The sequence below is a fragment of the Cololabis saira genome, chromosome 4, assembly GCF_033807715.1.
Source record: "Cololabis saira isolate AMF1-May2022 chromosome 4, fColSai1.1, whole genome shotgun sequence".
In the NCBI taxonomy this organism is placed as follows: domain Eukaryota; kingdom Metazoa; phylum Chordata; class Actinopteri; order Beloniformes; family Belonidae; genus Cololabis; species Cololabis saira.
The window spans coordinates 52,348,056-52,366,518 of record NC_084590.1 but is presented as its reverse complement, the minus strand read 5'-3'; the positions used below and the strand labels follow the sequence as shown (position 1 = coordinate 52,366,518).

The 18,463-nt window shown below is 45.8% G+C and overlaps 1 long non-coding RNA gene across 1 annotated transcript; it reads left to right on the top strand.

Annotated features, from left to right (window-relative positions):
* Positions 1-1,080: 1,080 nt before the first annotated feature.
* LOC133442169 (uncharacterized) lies at positions 1,081-3,512 on the top strand. The gene is made up of 3 exons (XR_009782522.1): positions 1,081-1,548; positions 1,728-1,863; positions 3,486-3,512. It is a non-coding gene; the product is annotated as an uncharacterized LOC133442169 (long non-coding RNA).
* The last annotated feature ends 14,951 nt before the right edge of the window (positions 3,513-18,463 follow it).

The window sequence follows — 18,463 nt, the reverse complement described above, 5'->3', positions numbered from 1 at the left end:
CCCATAGTCCAAATTTGCCTCATTGACTACCATCTCATAAAAGTGCAATGAAAATGTAATACATATTTATTTTCACTTTCACCACATAAAATCTTTTCAACAACTTCAGACCTAGCCATAGATATAAAGTTAATTATAATCTTTAAACATTATTTTTACAACTCCTGATTTTTTCAATAGAAAAATCACAAAATATGCAATATTTTCAAAAATTAGGTTCAAAGTGAAATATATTACAGCATTGACTATGTCAATAATTGATAACATTTATTTTGATGCATTATTATTTTTGGAACAATGATTGTTCATTTAAAAAAACTTACACTCTTTACCTTCATGTCCAAATTTGCCCCATTGACTCCCATTATAACCACATATTTTTTATGTACTGTATATTCTTACCTATTGTAATTTTTTTCAGACGAATTCCTAATAAATCTAAGCCTCTACCTTCAAAATACAGAGAAAACAGGTTTTATGTCTGGTGACCCCCCAAAACTAGCAGGGGCAGCAGAGCTTCATCACATCAAGTTTCAGTGACGTCTCATCCATGCCGCTCCCGTGTTTAGTTGGGGTCTTTCGTTTAAAAAAGTGTCAGCCTTCACGAGGTGTATTAGCTTCTACACACACCCTTTCAGTTACTGAGAAGTCAGTCTTTCAAATTTACCGACGTAAACTTCTTCTTCTCCATTATTCAAGTGTTACTGAGTCAAATATGCAGCATCTTTTTGAAAAGTTTACATTTTGTCAGAATGATGTATTTGTTATGACAACTTGAATTGTGAACTTTTCAAAAAAAGTGTCATAAAGTTAACATTAAGAGCTAACAGTTTAACGTAGTTAGATTAATCTTACCATGTTTTCCAGATGAATTTCCCTTTTCCGCTTTTTCCTTCTGCGTGGTTATCCTGGTCCTGCGAGGTGAGACTCCGAGCTCATCCATCTTGAGACGCTTCTGTAGCTGGGGCCGCGGTCAGTGCGCGCAAAGAAAAAAGTGCGGCGTGCGGCGTTCAGGCCAATTCGGAACTAAGGCTTTTAACTAAGGCCTAATATTGGTGCTCCTAATCGGGAAATTCAGAGTCTTCTTGGAGAATCAGTTTTCTGACATCTGACAACAATGTCTAATGTCAATGTCTGGAACGCTTTGAAGACAGAAATGGGAGTTTTCAATGGGGAAACCCAGAGTTCTGAGGTGTCATGAACGCAGCATTAGCGCGCACCAGAACTCAGGAGTTATCGCGGTGTAACCTGGGTGTAACTGCCTTGTAGGAGGAGCAGAATGTTCTGGCAGGACGGACAGTAATTTTAACAGGATATCCATTTACCAAGCTGCACGTTTCATTTTAGGAGCACACGGCATGCGTGGGTTAAAGTTAGCAAACAAGTTGAGTGAGCTGACAGAAGGCAAAAAAAAAACCCACAAACACCTCAAACTAATTGAATGGCTCCAAAAGAAAAAAATACTGAGATGGAAAGTCAAGTGCAACCGGTGTCATCACAAAATGAAGCTGAAGAAAAAGATGGTGGATCTGTGGACCGATTTGAATGGTAGGTAACTTTGGCTAACATTGTGGGATAACTTTTTTGGTCAGTATTATTATTATTATTATTATTATTATTATTATTATTATTATTATTATTATTATTATTATTATTATTATTATTATTATTATTATTATTATTCGCCAGCTTGATTTCATGATGGACAACATTGCTGCGTCCTCAAGAACCCTTTCAAGAATGGCAAAGCAACGGGAGGTCTGCGTGACAGCGATGGAGAGGCTGCATCATAGAGAAGGACAGAGAATTGGGGGAAGGAGCATTTCGTGGTGATAGATGAGTCACTTCAGACATAAAAGAAAGGTAACTTTTTATATTAACTGCTACAAATTGTTAGGCTGCTAATTATGACTTAGTCTTGTGATTCCCAACGTTCAGGTCGAGACTGGACAAGACTTGAATGTCTGGGGAAGTTAGTGCAGGATTTTGTAATAGTGCTACCGCTGGTTGCAACCAGCTTCCTTGAAAAGGTAAAATAGGTAAAATAGGCAGGTTAAATAAGAGTTTTCTTTTTCCTGCTCCTTTCTGAACATGGATAAAGATGCAACTGTTTGCTATTTCCTTTGGTACAATTTGAATGTTTCCATGGGCAGAACAAGTCAATGAAATTAAATGAAAATCTGTGTTAGTCTTTCGTCCTCAACCAATGATTGGTTAGCTCTGCTTTGCACACACCTTACCAGAAACGTCAGCAATGTTAGCAACGAAAGGCCCACCCTAAAAGACTGTTGGTTGGTTTTGCAACAGTTTTTTTTTAAACTCACAAAACGTTTCCACCCAGACACCCGCTTATTTTTACAAAATTGAGGTGGAACTTCCCCAGACAATCATTTTGAAATATTAGAGTTTGGAAACGAGACTAGTTATAACCACATCACCAATGTGGAAAAATTAATTAGTATATTCAAAGATTCAATATGTAAAATTTGATCAGAATTTTGAGGTAAAACATTACAAAATCATGTGCAATTATCAGAAATATGTTTAGAAAGAAGAGTTTAAATGTTATGTCAAAGACATTTACCAATTGAAGATGCAAAAGGCACCAAATACAAGCGCAACAGTAAAAGTTGGTGGTGAAGTGCAAATATGCGGCCTCCAGCAGGGAGCAGGGTGCGGATTTTTATTTTAAAAGTTGTACCAGCGCTCCTGCTCCATCCCGCTCCAATTTAGCTCCGGGGCCACCCATACCTGACCCACAACCAGCTTGTTTTGTAGCTGGATCTGTTTGTTATCGAAAAGTGTGTAATTGATTAAATTAATATTCAAACTGTGGGAGGGAAGAGATCTGAAACAGAACTCATACTGGAATCTGACGATGCCAGGTTTGGGTTTAAGTGTACAACGCTGCTTTTTTGGACAGGTCTGTGAGCAAGGAGCAAGAAAATTCTCACCTGCTCTGTTTCCCTCACATGCTCTGGTCCACCATCCACATGTAGAGACCTATACTGTATTTTTTAGCCTGGTATTTGGCTGTACTTTGTGTGTATAAAAAGAGTTAAAAACTGCAAGATCTAACTGCTGTCTGAGCGTCGATCAGCTGAGCCAGAGCACAATGGGTGGGTCACTACACAGCTGTAGCAGCATGTGTGTATGTTTTATAACATCGGCAAGAAAAAAAAACATTGTTGATTGTCTTCTCAATCGCAGTGAAACGATTGGATTGCCGATCGACAGAAGCCAAGTTGAAACAGCAGCCCATCATTTATAATGTTCATGCTTATAGTGATGAAAAACAGAATGGGACAGAATCATTCCTATAGAAACTCTTAAATTTGGCTATAGTAATCATCCATTCCATGGAAATCTTGCATTCTACTTTGTCTAATCAGATTTGTCAACTTTATTCCTGCTAACATTATAAATTTATCCGACACAAGGTTAATAATCTTGTTTCTTGTTCTGTCATTTTCCCCAAAACACAGTATGGAAGGGGCAGGATGGCTGGGGGCTGGAAGCGGAGGAAGTGGGTGTTCGGGATGCTGGGGGTGCAAAGCACGCGGAGGCGGTCAGGGCGAAGACATCCAGGGAAGCGGTGCTTCGCTTGGTGGAGAAGAGGGGGAGGAGAGAACTGGTGCCACTCATAGCTCATCATGTCAAAAGGGAGCAGACATTTCCAGGGAGGATAAACAGAGGGTAGCCTATCATACTGTGTTATTGTATTATGTTACTAAATAATGTTTGTTCAAAGATCACCTCTGTGCAAATTGTTGTTACGTATCTGTTATCACAGATGTGTGTGTGTGTATATATATATATATATATATATATATATATATATATATATATTGTAACGGCCAGCTTGTGTTTCACCCGGGGGTGTTAGAGTGTGACACGACCGGATGGGGGGGGTGTGGGCCGTGGAGTGCACGTTAAGAGTGGTTTGAGTTCTTGTGCTTCTCTTCCGATGCTTGTGACTCGAAGTGTTAATAAACCAAGCTAAACGTTGGAATACGTCTCTGCCTCCGATTCCTTGGATTACTACACTGGTGTCAGAAGTGAAGTCACGGTTGACGACGGAGGACTCGTCTGTGGGAGACGTACGTTTTGTTGTTTTGGTTTAGCTTCAGTTTTAGCATAGCTGGGTGAACCGCGCTCGGTATGAGCGTCGCGGGTGGATTAAAAGACGTGAAGATGGAACCGCGGGATGAACTGCAGACAGGAGTGGGCTTGCCACGGCTGGAGGTGGGCCCTGGGCTGATGGGTGCCCGTTTTCGCGGGTCACCGCTCCGCGCAATGGACAGTGCGCGGCCGCCGGGACCCGCCATTTCGTCGGCGTCTGACGGTAACCATGACAACTCGCGGGCGCTGGGCTCCGCCATTTTCCCGGCGTCTAGCGGTAGCCATGGCAACGCTCCGCCACCTTCGGCCAGCAGTGTGAAGACACCCAAGTATTCTGGCGGCTCTGACTGGGAGGCTTATCATGCACAGTTTGAACTGTTGGCTGATGCCAGGAGGTGGACTGCTGAGGACAAGGCACTGCAGCTGGCTTTGTGTCTGGAGGGTGACGCTCTATCTTGCCTCCTGTTACTAGACTCTGTGCAGCGGCGATGCTATGACGCCCTGGTGGGGGCGCTGAAGAGGCGGTTTGGAACCTGGTCCCAGCCAGCACTTGTGAAAAACGAACTGAGGGGGAGATGCAGGAAGCCTAGTGAGTCGCTCCGGGGGCTGGCCAATGATGTTGAGAGTCAGGTGCGGCGGGCATACGGTCACATGTCTGCCGAGGCACGCAGTGAGCTGGCTACTGACCTGTTTGTCGGGGCCATAAATCCACCTGACCTGCGCATACAAGTACAGCTTCAACACCCGAAGTCCCTGCAGGAAGCGTTGGAGGCGGCCATCGAGCGGGAGAGCCTGTGGAGCGCGGCGGCCGGCGGAGGACAGGAGGCGGGCTCCCATGCAGTGAGGTCGGTGTCGGAATGCCCTGCCAAGGAGGAGGTGCCAGCCTGGGCGACGGAGATAACTGAGCTGCTGCGGGCGGTGACTCTGCAGGCGCCACGTGGGCCACGCTCCGGTCCACAGGTCTGCTGGGGGTGTGGCCAGCCTGGCCACATCAGGAGGGACTGCCCTGCTGCTCGCCGGGGGAGGGGAAACGCCTCAGGGTCCGCATAAACGGGGATATGCGGACCCCTACCTCCACCGCTACCCCAACGCTGCCAGTCCGGGCCTGCAGCCCGGCGGGGGAAGTACAACAGCACAGCCAGGGGGAGGAGGCTCCACTCCCCCCAGAAGTAGATGACAGCACGCCGCCGCCTTCACAGTTTCGTCTGCCAGCCGGAGGAGCCCAACGGCGCAGCGAGGGGGAGGAGGCTCCACCCCCTCCAGAAGTAGATGACAGCGGTGCTCCACCTGTCGTGGTGGGGTGGATCCGGGGGAGCTCTGGTGCCAGGAGCTCCTGTCACGTCGCTGTCTCCGTCCAGGGGGTGCCTACTGCGGGCCTGGTGGACACCGGGTCGTCGGTGACGTTGGTGAGACCTGACGTTCTGCCCAGCGGGACACCTCTACAGCCTACAGCGGTGCAGCTCCGCACAGCCACGGGCCAGCTGGCTCCCATGATGGGGAAAGGGCTGCTGTGGTTGTGTGTGGGGGGCAGGAATATTCGCCATCTGGTGTGGGTGGCGGACGTGCAGGACCGCTGCATCCTGGGGCTGGACTTCCTCCAAGATACTGGTTGCCTGCTGGACATGGGGAGGGGTACGCTTAGCTTTCCAGGGGGTCCCACGGTTACTATGGGTCCTCCAGCCGGCGGCCCACCACTCACCGGCCGATCTGTCCAGTCACTGGGGGTGCCTGTTGCTGCTCCCGCCTTTCCCCGCCCTGTTCCCCTTGTGCCCATGTATAGTCCTCAGTTTACCGGCCCAGTGGACATTCCCCTTGCATCCCCTGTCCCCATGCCCCCCTTCACGTGGCCTTGTTTCCCCCCCTACCCTGCCCCTTCTCCCCCAACAACGAGAGGAACTGTGATGTTTCTCGATGCCCACTGCCAGCAGCTGTCCCCGCTGGCCCCTGAGTTTACCCCGTCGTCTGCGCCTCTCCCCAGTCCCGACAGCATGCACGCCCCTCCCCTACGGCTGCAGGGAGGGGGAGACGGAGGAGAGCTGTCCCTGGGGGGAGGAGTGTGGAGGGAGGAGTATGGAGATCTGGAGAAGCAACAGCAAGAACAACTGAGACTGTTACTAGCGGAATACCGGGGCAGTTTTGCGGCGACTGAGAGTGAGGTGCGGGGGACGCACATGGCGCAGCATGTGATAGACACTGGACATGAGCGGCTCATCAAGTGCCGCCCGCGCCGCCTCCCTCTTGCTCGTCATCAGGCCAGTGACAAGGCCGTGGGGGACATGCTGCAGTCAGACTTTATTGAGCCGTCCGACAGCCCTTGGGCGGCGCCAGTGGTCATGGTCGCAAAGAAGAATGGAGACTGGCGGTTCTGTGTGGATTACAGGCGGCTCAATGATGTGACCACTAAGGACTCGTATCCTCTCCCCCGCATCGACGAGTGCTTGGATCTAGTGTCGGGGTCCTCGTGGTTCTCCACGCTAGACCTGAAGAGCGGCTACTACCAGGTTCCCCTGTCTCCTGAATCCCGCCCGAAGTCTGCCTTCTGCACCGGTCGGGGTCTGTGGCAGTTCAAGGTACTCCCCTTTGGACTATGCAATGCACCTGCCACTTTCGCTCGGCTGATGGACAAAGTACTGGCTGATATCCCCCGCCAGGAGTGCCTGGTGTACCTGGATGACATTCTGGTGCACGGGCGCTCCTTCGAGGGAGCTCTGGAGTCGCTGAAGCGGGTCCTGGGGAAGTTACAGGAGGCGGGTCTGACACTGCATCCGGAGAAGTGCCGCTTTATGCGGAGGAAGGTCACGTTCCTGGGGCACGAGTTGGGCGCGGAGGGGATCGGCACCATGGACGAGAAGGTGCGGGCTGTGAAGGACTGGCCAACCCCCCGCGACCAGGGTCAGCTAAAAGGATTCATAGGTTTGGCCTCGTACTACAGGAGACACGTCAAGTCTTTCGCCACCATCGCAGCGCCTCTGTACCGGCTGCTGCAGAAGGACAGGGACTATGTGTGGTCTGAGGCGTGCGAGGAGGCGTTTGTCAGACTGAAGCGAGCATTGTGCGAGGCTCCGGTTCTCGCCCCGCCTGACCCCACCCTGCCCTTCATACTCGACACGGACGCCAGCAGTGTGGGGGTGGGGGGTGTTCTGTCACAGCCCTGGCCGGGAGGTGAGAGAGTGGTGGCGTATTTCAGTCAGAAGCTCAAGAAATCTGAACGGAATTACTGTGTCACCCGCCGTGAGCTCCTGGCAGTGGTGCTTTCTGTCAGGCATTTCAGGTACTACCTGGGAGGCCTCCCCTTCACTATAAGGACTGACCACTCCGCTCTCCAGTGGTTATTGACTTTTCGTGAGCCGGAGGGGCAGGTCGCCAGGTGGTTGGAGGTACTACAGGAATACGACTTCAAGATGGAGCACCGACCTGGGGCTCGCCACTCCAACGCGGACGCCCTCTCACGTCGGCCGTGTGCAGCAGACGGGTGCCGCTACTGCGACCGGAGAGAAGCCCGGGAGCTGGTACTGCGGACAGATGGCGGGGAGTGTGCAGCCGTCAGGCGGCTAACGGAGGCCGTCTGCAGGGAGTTACAGACTGTGACTGATGCTGAGTGGAGTGACGAGCAAGAGAGGGATCCGGACCTCCAGCCCGTCTTGCAATGGGTGGAGGCCCAGCAACGCCCGCCCTGGGAGGAGATAGCACCCTCCTCCAAGGCAACTCAGGGACTATGGACTATGTTTGACTCGCTGCGGCTGTCCCGAGGCGTGCTGCAGCGGGCGTTCAAGGCAGCAGCTACCGGGGAGGAGCAGTGGCAGGTCGTGGTCCCGAGCGGCCTGCAGGAGACAGTGCTGAGGGCCATGCATGGAGCGGGCGGCTCTGGACACTTCGGCGTCAACAAGACACTCCGCCGACTTCGACAGAGCTTCTACTGGGGGCGGCAGAAGAGGGACGTTGTTGACTTCTGCCGCCGCTGTGACCTCTGTGTTGCCCGCAAAGGCCCCACAGGGCGCTCGCATGCGCCACTCCAGCAGTTCCCAGTGGGGTGCCCTATGGAAAGGGTGGGCATAGACATTACAGGGCCGTACCCACGCTCAGATGACGGGAACTGTTACGTCCTCTCCGCCATGGATTATTTCACCAAGTGGCCGGAGGCATATGCCATCCCAAACCAGGAGGCCGAAACGATTGCAGATGCCCTGGTGGGGGGCATGATAAGCCGGCTAGGGGTGATGGAATCCATTCACAGTGACAGAGGAACAAACTTTGAGTCTCGGGTGTTCGCTGCCGTGTGTGAGCGCCTGGGCATACACAAGACCCGCACCACTCCGCTGCACCCTCAGAGTGACGGGTTGGTGGAGAGATTCCACCGGAACATGGGAGATCAGCTGGCCATCGTCACCTCTCAGCACCAGAAGGACTGGGACAGGCACCTGCCTCTGGTGCTTATGGCCTGCCGCTCTGCTGTACAGGAGTCTACAGAGTGCACGCCAGCTCTCCTCATGCTGGGAAGAGAGCTACGCACCCCGGCAGAGCTGGTCTTTGGACGGCCGCCCGACGCCCCGGCTGTCCCTGCAGGGCCGGAGTACGCCAGGAAGCTGCAAGACCGCCTGGATTCAGCTCACAGCTTTGCTCGGAGGCAGCTGTTGGAGGCCGGAGTGAAACAGAAACGCTACTACGATGTGAAGTCTCGGGGACGGGACTTCAAGCCAGACGAGTCGGTCTGGGTCTTCAACCCCATAAGGAAGAAGGGGCGCAGCCCCAAGCTGGACAGCAAATGGACTGGACCCTGCAAGGTCCTTGAGAGACTCGGAGAGGTTGTGTACCGTGTTCAGATGCCTCCTCGGGGGAGGAAGGTGGCCCTCCACAGAGACAGACTGGCCCCTTACAGGGGGGGTCCTCCTTCCCCCGACACGGACGCACCGGCGACCTCTTCACCTTTGCCGGACGTTCCCCCCTCCCCCAGCCCCCCAGACACACCACAGGGGGACCTCGTGCCTGGGTCCCCTGCCCCTTTGCCTTTCCCCACTGCCCCTTCCCCGGGGACTGGCCCACCGCCCCTGGCCACTGTTCCCTTACCCCCGACCCCCACAGGGTCTCGCCGGAGGAGGCGGACAAGGCCTCCGGCGCGGTTGAGAGACTATGTGATGTCCCTTGGGACGCAGGACTGTTGACATGGACAGTGATTAAACGTTGGAAGAAAAAAAAAAAAAAAAAAAAAAAGAAAAAAAAAAAAAAAAAGATTGTAAACTTGTATGTTTGCTGGGTTGTGGGGTTTGGTCTATTTCTATGCCATGTTGCTTGGGCTGTGTTTTTTTGGTACCTTCCTGTTCGGTCCTCGAGGACGAGGACTTTTTGTAAGGGAGGGGTAGTGTAACGGCCAGCTTGTGTTTCACCCGGGGGTGTTAGAGTGTGACACGACCGGATGGGGGGGGTGTGGGCCGTGGAGTGCACGTTAAGAGTGGTTTGAGTTCTTGTGCTTCTCTTCCGATGCTTGTGACTCGAAGTGTTAATAAACCAAGCTAAACGTTGGAATACGTCTCTGCCTCTGATTCCTTGGATTACTACAATATATATATATATATATATATATATATATATATATATATATATATATATATATATATATATATATATATATATATATATATATCTGTTAAAATATCTGTTAAAATCTGTTTTTGTTTTAAATAAAAAGTGTAAACTTCTTTATATGTGATTGCTTAATTTACTAATGGTTAACTATGGTCAAGTAATGCTTATGAGGCAGTTAAGCATTAATAATGTGTTACCTAAGGGATACATGTGTTACACTTTACAATAAGGGTCCAGAATAGTATTTACTAATGGTTAATTATGGTTAAGTAATGCTTATGAGGCAGTTAAGCATTAATAATGTGTTACCTAAGGGATAAATGTGTTACACTTTACAATAAGGGTCCAGCAAGCCTTTACTAATGGTTAAGTAATCGTTATGAGCCACTCTTTTTGACTTACTAGCCAAGTGGCTAGTAGATGAAAAAAGTTATTAGCCAACCAGATTTTTTACTAGCCAAAACCAAAACGTTGCTTTACTTTTGTATTTCGACATCACTTGTATATAGCAGTCATCGTAGTACCATATTACATCAATCCTGTTTTTCTATACGCTACAATTATCATTCAGTAGTGTACTACTATACTATTGGTGGAAAATGAGATTGCATGATGTGTTCTTGTATAATTTAATTTCAGTAGTTGCCTACTTAATTGTAAATCTAACATTTATGGAGGAATATATAGCATTACACCTTCAAAGTAACACTTTGATCCTGTCCTGTCTGTATATTCTATAATGCAGCAGGTGTATTGTATAAATAATGTGTTTATTCTGGGCTGGATAAAAATGTCCAAATGAGAACGAACAAGTGAATTTAAAAACAAGCAGCCTTTTTATTATTAGCTCGAAAGTGTCTTATAAAGACTACAACAACCAACCTAGCCTGTCTTAAGACAACCACAATACACCAGCTAAACCATTAAAGGAACTATACAGTGTGTCCCCTGCTGGTCAAACTGAGACATTGCATTGGTCCATTTTCTCCAGTTGTTCTTCAGAGTGTTTACTATTCATTCTTCAGAGTCAGACTCAGACGGTTCACCCGGAGTTGACATCAAGAATAAAAAATAAAAAGGTGCGATGGTGCGCACAGTATTGGGAATCTCAATTTGATTTATAAATGGCACAACAGTTGGGAATCTCGATTTTTCTAACTAGCCAAGTGGCAAGAAAATCTGTCTCGCCACTTGAGGAATTTGGGTCGCAAATGGCAAGTGGCGAGTGCTAAATTCAAGCCCTGCACGCTGATAGAGGGATGTACCAGAAGGACCAGTACGGTCCAAATGAATGTTCATTTCCAAAAATGATTCACCCCAAATGTGTCCATTTTTATTTAGCATTTCCCCCCCTTTTTCTCCCAATTTAGCCTTGATAATTCCCTGTGTGTGTCATGGTGTTTCCATGTACCTTGGTGAAGTTGTGCCAGAAAATCCTTCTACACTGTGTTGAGGTGTCACATATGGGATTAGTGTGTCTCGCGGCACATTGAACATTAACAGTAAAATACAATGATTTGTTTTTTTCTTCTCATCAATCTCATGATTCTAATGATACATTCCTTCTTGTTCTTGTGTGTTTATATTAGTTGGAGGACCAGGTGATGTGGTGAAGCGGTACAAGGAAGTCCTTGCCATTTTCCAGACGGGGAAGAATATGGCCAAATCCTTCGAGAAGTATGGAGTAGACAGACTTACTATTGTGAGGACTGCAGCGATTGCCGAGCTCGCAATAGCTGCTCCAGAAGAATATGATCAGGTGGAGAAGGGGGAGACGGTGGCAGACTTTGCTAAAAGATGCAAGGAGGTTATAAAGGCCACTCAAGTCATTTCTGCTACAATACATAAAATGAAGGATGATAGAATTATGCCAGCCTATCATACTGTGTTATTGTATTATGTTACTAAATAATGTTTGTTCAAAGCTCTCCTCTGTGTGAATTGTTGTTACGTATCTGTTATCACAGATGTGTGTGTATATATATATATATATATATATATATATATATATATATATATATATATATATATATATATGTATATATATGTATAAGATGTATACATATAACAAATGTTATCTGTTATCTGTTTTATTTTGTTTTAAATAAAAAGTGTAAACTTCTTTATATGTGATTGCTTAATTTACTAATGGTTAATTATGGTTAAGTAATGCTTATGAGGCAGTTAAGCATTAATAATGTGTTACCTAAGGGATACATGTGTTACACTTTACAATAAGGGTCCAGAATAGTATTTACTAATGGTTAATTATGGTTAAGTAATGCTTATGAGGCAGTTAAGCATTAATAATGTGTTACCTAAGGGATAAATGTGTTACACTTTACAATAAGGGTCCAGAATAGTATTTACTAATGGTTAATTATGGTTAAGTAATGCTTATGAGGCAGTTATGCATTAATAATGTGTTACCTAAGGGATAAATGTGTTACACTTTACAATAAGGGTCCAGAATAGTATTTACTAATGGTTAATTATGGTTAAGTAATGCTTATGAGGCAGTTAAGCATTAATAATGTGTTACCTAAGGGATAAATGTGTTACACTTTACAATAAGGGTCCAGCAAGCCTTTACTAATGGTTAAGCAATGGTTATGAGCCACTCCTATACATTTATTAAGGTTTATGTCAGGTTACCGTTCATAAGGTCAGGTAAGCTACCTGATAACATACACAGCACCATTAGGAAATGATTACTTAAGACTCTAAATAGTTGTTTAATAATGCCCATCCAGTAAACATGTACACCATTAGCGAATGATTAGTAGATGTATTAGGTAGCTGTTACTTAATGCATATTCACTCCAAATAAACACCATTAGTAAATGATTACTAGGGACATTATTAACGTTTTTCTATGTATTAACTAATGTATTACTTTATACTAAGTAATGCATACATAAGGATAAATAATTACATCATGTAACGTTTATTAATGCTTACTAATGTATTAATTAACTCTGAGCAGTAGGCATTAATTAACTGTTTATTAATGCATTAACTAATATGCTAATTAATGTTAAGTAATACATAATAATGGTTATTTAACTATTATTAAACTGTTAATTAATGCTTAATAATGCATTAACTAACTGTTTATTAATGCATTAACTAATATGCTAATTAATGTTAAGTAATACATAATAATGGTTATTTAACTATTATTACACTGTTAATTAATGCTTAATAATGCATTAATTAACTGTTTATTAATGCATTAACTAATATGCTAATTAATGTTAAGTAATACATAATAATGGTTATTTAACTATTATTAAACTGTTAATTAATGCTTAATAATGCATTAACTAACGTTAATTAAGGGACCCTTATTGTAAAGTGTTACCAAGTTATATAAAAGGATTTTAATGTTGCCAGACAACGCCACCCTGGGAGTTTCACCCAGGGAATTTAAAGTAAACTATTTGAGGAGAAAAGGCACTCAGGTCTGTCACAAAGTGAGGCAGAAACTGTGGTTCAATTGTACAAAAAAATGTTTGTTTTATTATTCAATGTTTCTTTTTAAAAATGATCAGTAAAAGGAAATCATTCACTAGGGGGATTTAAAAAGGGGGCCAATCAGGGCTGAGACTTTCTGGTGTGGATGGGTCAACTAAGAGGGGATACTTAAAACACCACACGTGCAATAAAAGAAATAAGGTGAAAAACTTAAACACGACAAAAGGAAGGGGCACCACCACCGGACACCAATCCACCACTGTCAGCTCAGCACCTGAGAGGGGGGAAACCAGAGGACAGTTAGGGAACAAATTAACACAAAAATAAATGAATAAACTTAAATTAAACGTAATTAGGCTCAACAATGATCTATTGGCCACCCAAAATATACAAAATCACAAATACCTCAAAAGACCTAAATAACTGAAACTAAACAAACTATAAATTCCTGAATGAAAGAAAATACAAATAAACAGAACCAACAAACACACAAAACCACAACCAATAAACCCATTCCCACACTGTTCTCTCACACGCGCACGCGCGCACGCGCACGCGCACACACACACACACACACACACACACACACACACACACACACACACACACACACACACACACACACACACACACACACACACACACACACACACACGCATACACACAGACACTATAAAACGTGGTTGAACAGCAACAGCGTGCGGAGCAGCAATACGCCCAGCCAGCCAACAGTTAAGCCAGGCAGAGCGAACACGGGCCGGGTCGGCCGTGGTAGCGATGGTTAGCTCCAGCAAGCAGCAGAAGCAAGCAGTCATGCAGCAGCTAAACGGCGTCTGACGTCACGGAGCTCCGAAGCGACACAGTAGCTCCAGCAAGGCAAAGCAGCAGGGGTTTAGCGGTGGCTACATGGACATCTTTAACCTACAATAATAAATAAACACAACATAAGAAACTACAAGTGGCTGGCGGAGAAAGCCATTGTCACTGAACACCTACCAATCAGGCATTCCTGGCCATTACGGCATGGAAAGAGAGGTCAGCGCAGCATGTGCGCAACCTGTAAACAAACACACCGGTTGCTGCGTGTACAACGCCAAAGAGGATGACGCGGGGGGGAAGAAAGCTCACTTACCGGCAGTAAGCAGTGAGCGGCGTACAGAACGGTACGAGCGGTGAGCAGCATCAGCATTCAACACAGGGTGACATGTGCTTGGACACTTCCATGTCACCTGCACCGTGAAGAAGCAGCATGCAGCAATCACCCAAACGAGCCTCCACACCCAGGGGCGGAAGTGACGGACGTCAAGTGGCAACGAAGCCCGGCCCCCGGGAGCAAGAGAAAGACAGGTATGCAACCCCCCTTTTATACCGTCACTGCCCACTAGGAGTGATGTCACAGGACCGAGGACTGTCCTGCTACATAAGTATACACAGAATTGAGAGCAACATCAGACATATGTGTATACAACATAAACTACACAATTATACAGTCACAAATACGCCAGGGGAATTAGTCATTGACAAAGAAAAAAAAATTAAACAAATATCTTATATAGCTTACAAAGGTCATAAGTTTTAACAGCTTTTTTATTTACTGAATCAGAAATGGAGAATATGTATTGTTTGATATATGCGGACAGCTCCGGAAAATTCAGCTTTTTATTTAAAAATTTGGATCTGTGGATATAGAATTTAGTTAAAATAACGAGTAAATTTATCAAATAAAATGTACAGTTGAGATTCCTGTCAAATTCAATATATCCAAACAACACATTTTTCCAGCACAACAATAAATACATAAAGAAATAGAACAGGAGAAGCTGCTATGACACGTCAGTTAAAGCGACACTACGTAACTTTTCCACCTTAATATCATATTTCCAGAGTCATTGTGATGGTACATCAACTTCCAACAGGTTTAATGAACCTCTGTCATGGTCTGAGGGGTCTGTATCGCCTTCACTGGCACTATGTAACTTGGAGGTGGATGGTAGGAACCCTGCCACACTAAAAAACTACAAATTTTACGGCGGGGCTTGGAGCGCAGAGCTCAGCAGAAGCTGGTGTTGAGCGAAACGAGGAGCTGGTATCATGGCCGAAGCAGCGAAAAAAACAAAGAAAATAAAAGTTTTAACGGAGCGGAGGAGGCGGAAAAAAGAAAGCGGGAGAGTAACAAGCTAAATGCCCGGTGGAGAATAAACATTCTCTCGCTACAAGCCCTTGCAGCCGTCGTCTTGGACGAGATGGTTGAAGGATGTAAAGACGTTCATCACCTCCAGGTATGCACTTTTGTCAACACCTATGTCAGTGTGTTTTACAAAAACAATGATCCTGAAACTACTACAGCTGCTGTAAGTGTAAGTGTCACACAGGGTGTGAGGTTCTTTGGATACCAGCAATTGATTTGTTTCCACTGCTAAGAAACGACAACCGTCCAAGTATAGTTTAAATACTTTATTAAAACCATTAAAACACCAGAGTAAAATGCTTAAAAGAACACAATAGAAATGCTAAAAAGGGCTTAAAGTCCACAATTAAAAAGGATAAAATAGTCCAGGCACAGGAGGCAGTCCAAGTAGTCAATATTCAAAAAGGTAATTGTTTAAGAAAGAAAGGGAAAAAGGGGGGGGGTCCTGTATCCGTCGGCTCCCAGCTCCGGCCCTGCAGAAACGCCCGGGCTCCTTCCCTCGAGCAGCTGCTTTACTTATCGTTTTAGGCGTTGAACCAAGTCTTTTCCTGCTCTGGCTCGTCCTCTCACGCCCGCCCGGTCTCTCGCCGTAGCCTCTCTGTCGGTCCGCGTCCGTCACCAAACCGTTTTCTTCCAACGTGGTAAGAACTCCGACTCAGTCCCAAGTGGCGTCCGTTACTGCTGCTCGTGTCGTGTCTGCTACTGCTGCTCGTGTCCCTTCTCTGCCGTACCTGCTGTGCCTTTCCTGTGCGCAATCAATTAAAACCCATCACCTGTCCGTCTGCACCAATCGTGCTCTGTGGGGTGTGTCACACAATCAGTTTTCCAGGTGTCCCTCATCAGTTCAGTTTTTGATCCAGTAAAACCAATAAAACCACAATAAGAACACAATCATGCAAGAATATAAAACATGCAATCATAAAATCATGATAATATAAAACAAAGATAAAAACCCACACAATGTATGAAAACAAATCAGGATCAAATGATAAAATAACTGATGACAGTCTCACTGTGACATAAGTGTAATATCTATGTAAACCTTTTGACTCTGCAGGTCTGTATATACAGATACTTATACACTGATGGTAAAAGCATAGGCGGCCTTACCTTTGTTTCAACCGTTTCAGTTGAAACGGGCCCCGGCCACCAGGGGGCCCCCAACTGACTGACAAAAAAATAAATGCGCAAGGAAGACACAATAATAAATCACTACCCGCCATTAAACTAACCAGCTAACATCCAAGAAAAATGAAACGAACATACCAGAGTGGTGCTGAAAAGCGAAAATTAGCAGATATAAAAAAGAAAAGCTGTGAGTAGTGTTACCGGCCAGCCCGGTCCCCTTTAAGGCGGTGTGTGTGTTCGGGTGTGTGTGTGTGAGACGTAGTGGGTGCAGCGGAGGAGAGAGAGGGAGATGCAGGTGTGCGCGTGTGGAAGACCGGAACACGTGTTCAGTTACTTTTCAGTGTGTCCTCCGTTAGCTTTCAGTTGTCGGCCCTCACGTGTTTTGTTTGCTCTTTGCAAGTTTGTAATAAATGTGCAACGTTGCCCGGACAGTATTTTTCCTCCGTCCTTTTTTCCTTCACTTTCCCCGGACTCCGTCCTAGACAACCGCTAGTTACCAGCAACGAGCCAGAAACCGTATTTAAATACCAGCTCTCCCAACTACGGTTCAGAGATAGGACTGGAAATTAAGAAAGGTAACAGTAGTCTTCCGAAAGTGACCTGTTTCTTTGGTCCAGCATCTGCACCGACTACAGCAGCGGCTGCCGCCCACTCTAATAACGCCAACGCAGTAAACGCATCCATGCGTCACGCATGGATGCGTTTACTGCGTTCTTTCAGCTTATAATGCGTCACGGACGCAGGACACATAGCTGGCAAATATAGTAATAAATAGGGCCCCATATTAAATATTGAAACGGGCCCCCTGATGCCAAAGGACGCCACTGGGTAAAAGCAACACATTTGTAGATTCAGTAAAATATAGCCAGAAAAATGAAATATATAGGCAAAGGCTGCGTCCCGATACTCCCCCTCGCCCTCCTTTTCTTCCCTAACCCTAACTTTTGCGCGTTCCCGTGAAGGTAGTGGTGTCCCAATTCCTCTTTTCACCAAGGGGGAGGGGGCATAACGAGGGCTAGGGGCTGAGAATAGCCCCTTCAAATCGAGGGTTTTCAGATGCTGACTTGGCGAGCGAGGGGGTATGAAAATTTCCCAGAATGCTTTTCGTCGTCATTTGCGGACTGAATCAAAAAAAAAAAACATGGAGGACATTTCTTGTTTTTTTGGGAATAAAATCAATATTTTGAGTTAGTTTCTGCATAAAAATGCATTTTGATTACATTTCTCGGCGCAAACCGATATTTTACTTTCATAATATTCACTCAGTGAATGTACATCATCCCTTTTTTGTCCGTTGTTCGCTAAGATCGCGCCGGAATATGGTTACGTAACCAACGTAAGCTCCGCCGTAGGTTACGTAAGCTACGCCGTAGGCTGCGTCTATTTAAAGCTCGCCGACCGAGGAAAACATCCTTTACAGACTCGTCTGGATTTTGAGCAAGCAAGCATTTTTTCATTTTTTTGAGTCAAATGGCGAACCGCAAAGAGCAGGAGGATATTGAACCCACAAATGTAAGTATAATGTCCCATGGAATTAAAAAAATCACAGTGCTTTTGTATGTTTTAACAGTTTGAACAGTACATAGAAATACCACATTGTTTATTGTTTATTTTTAATACCAAAGAGTGAAATTACCGGAGTCAAATTACTTGTTGGACAATGTTAGAACCTGGCCAATAAAGCTGATTCTGATTCTGAGTTAACGTAAGATAATGCAATATGTGGCTGTTCATGACGAGTCGGGTAGATAACATTGCTGTGTCCTGTTAACTACTCGTTAACTCTCATATTTTCTACAAATTTGTTGTATATTTCACATTACTATAAGGCAGCAACGTTATTTGGGGGGGGGGGGGGGGGGGGGTTACGAAGTAATAATAACGTCGCTTGCTGCCTTGTAATCATAGTTCAAACGTTTTCTTTTTGTTGTTTGTTTGTTTTTTTTTTACGAGGACGTTTGTGCATTG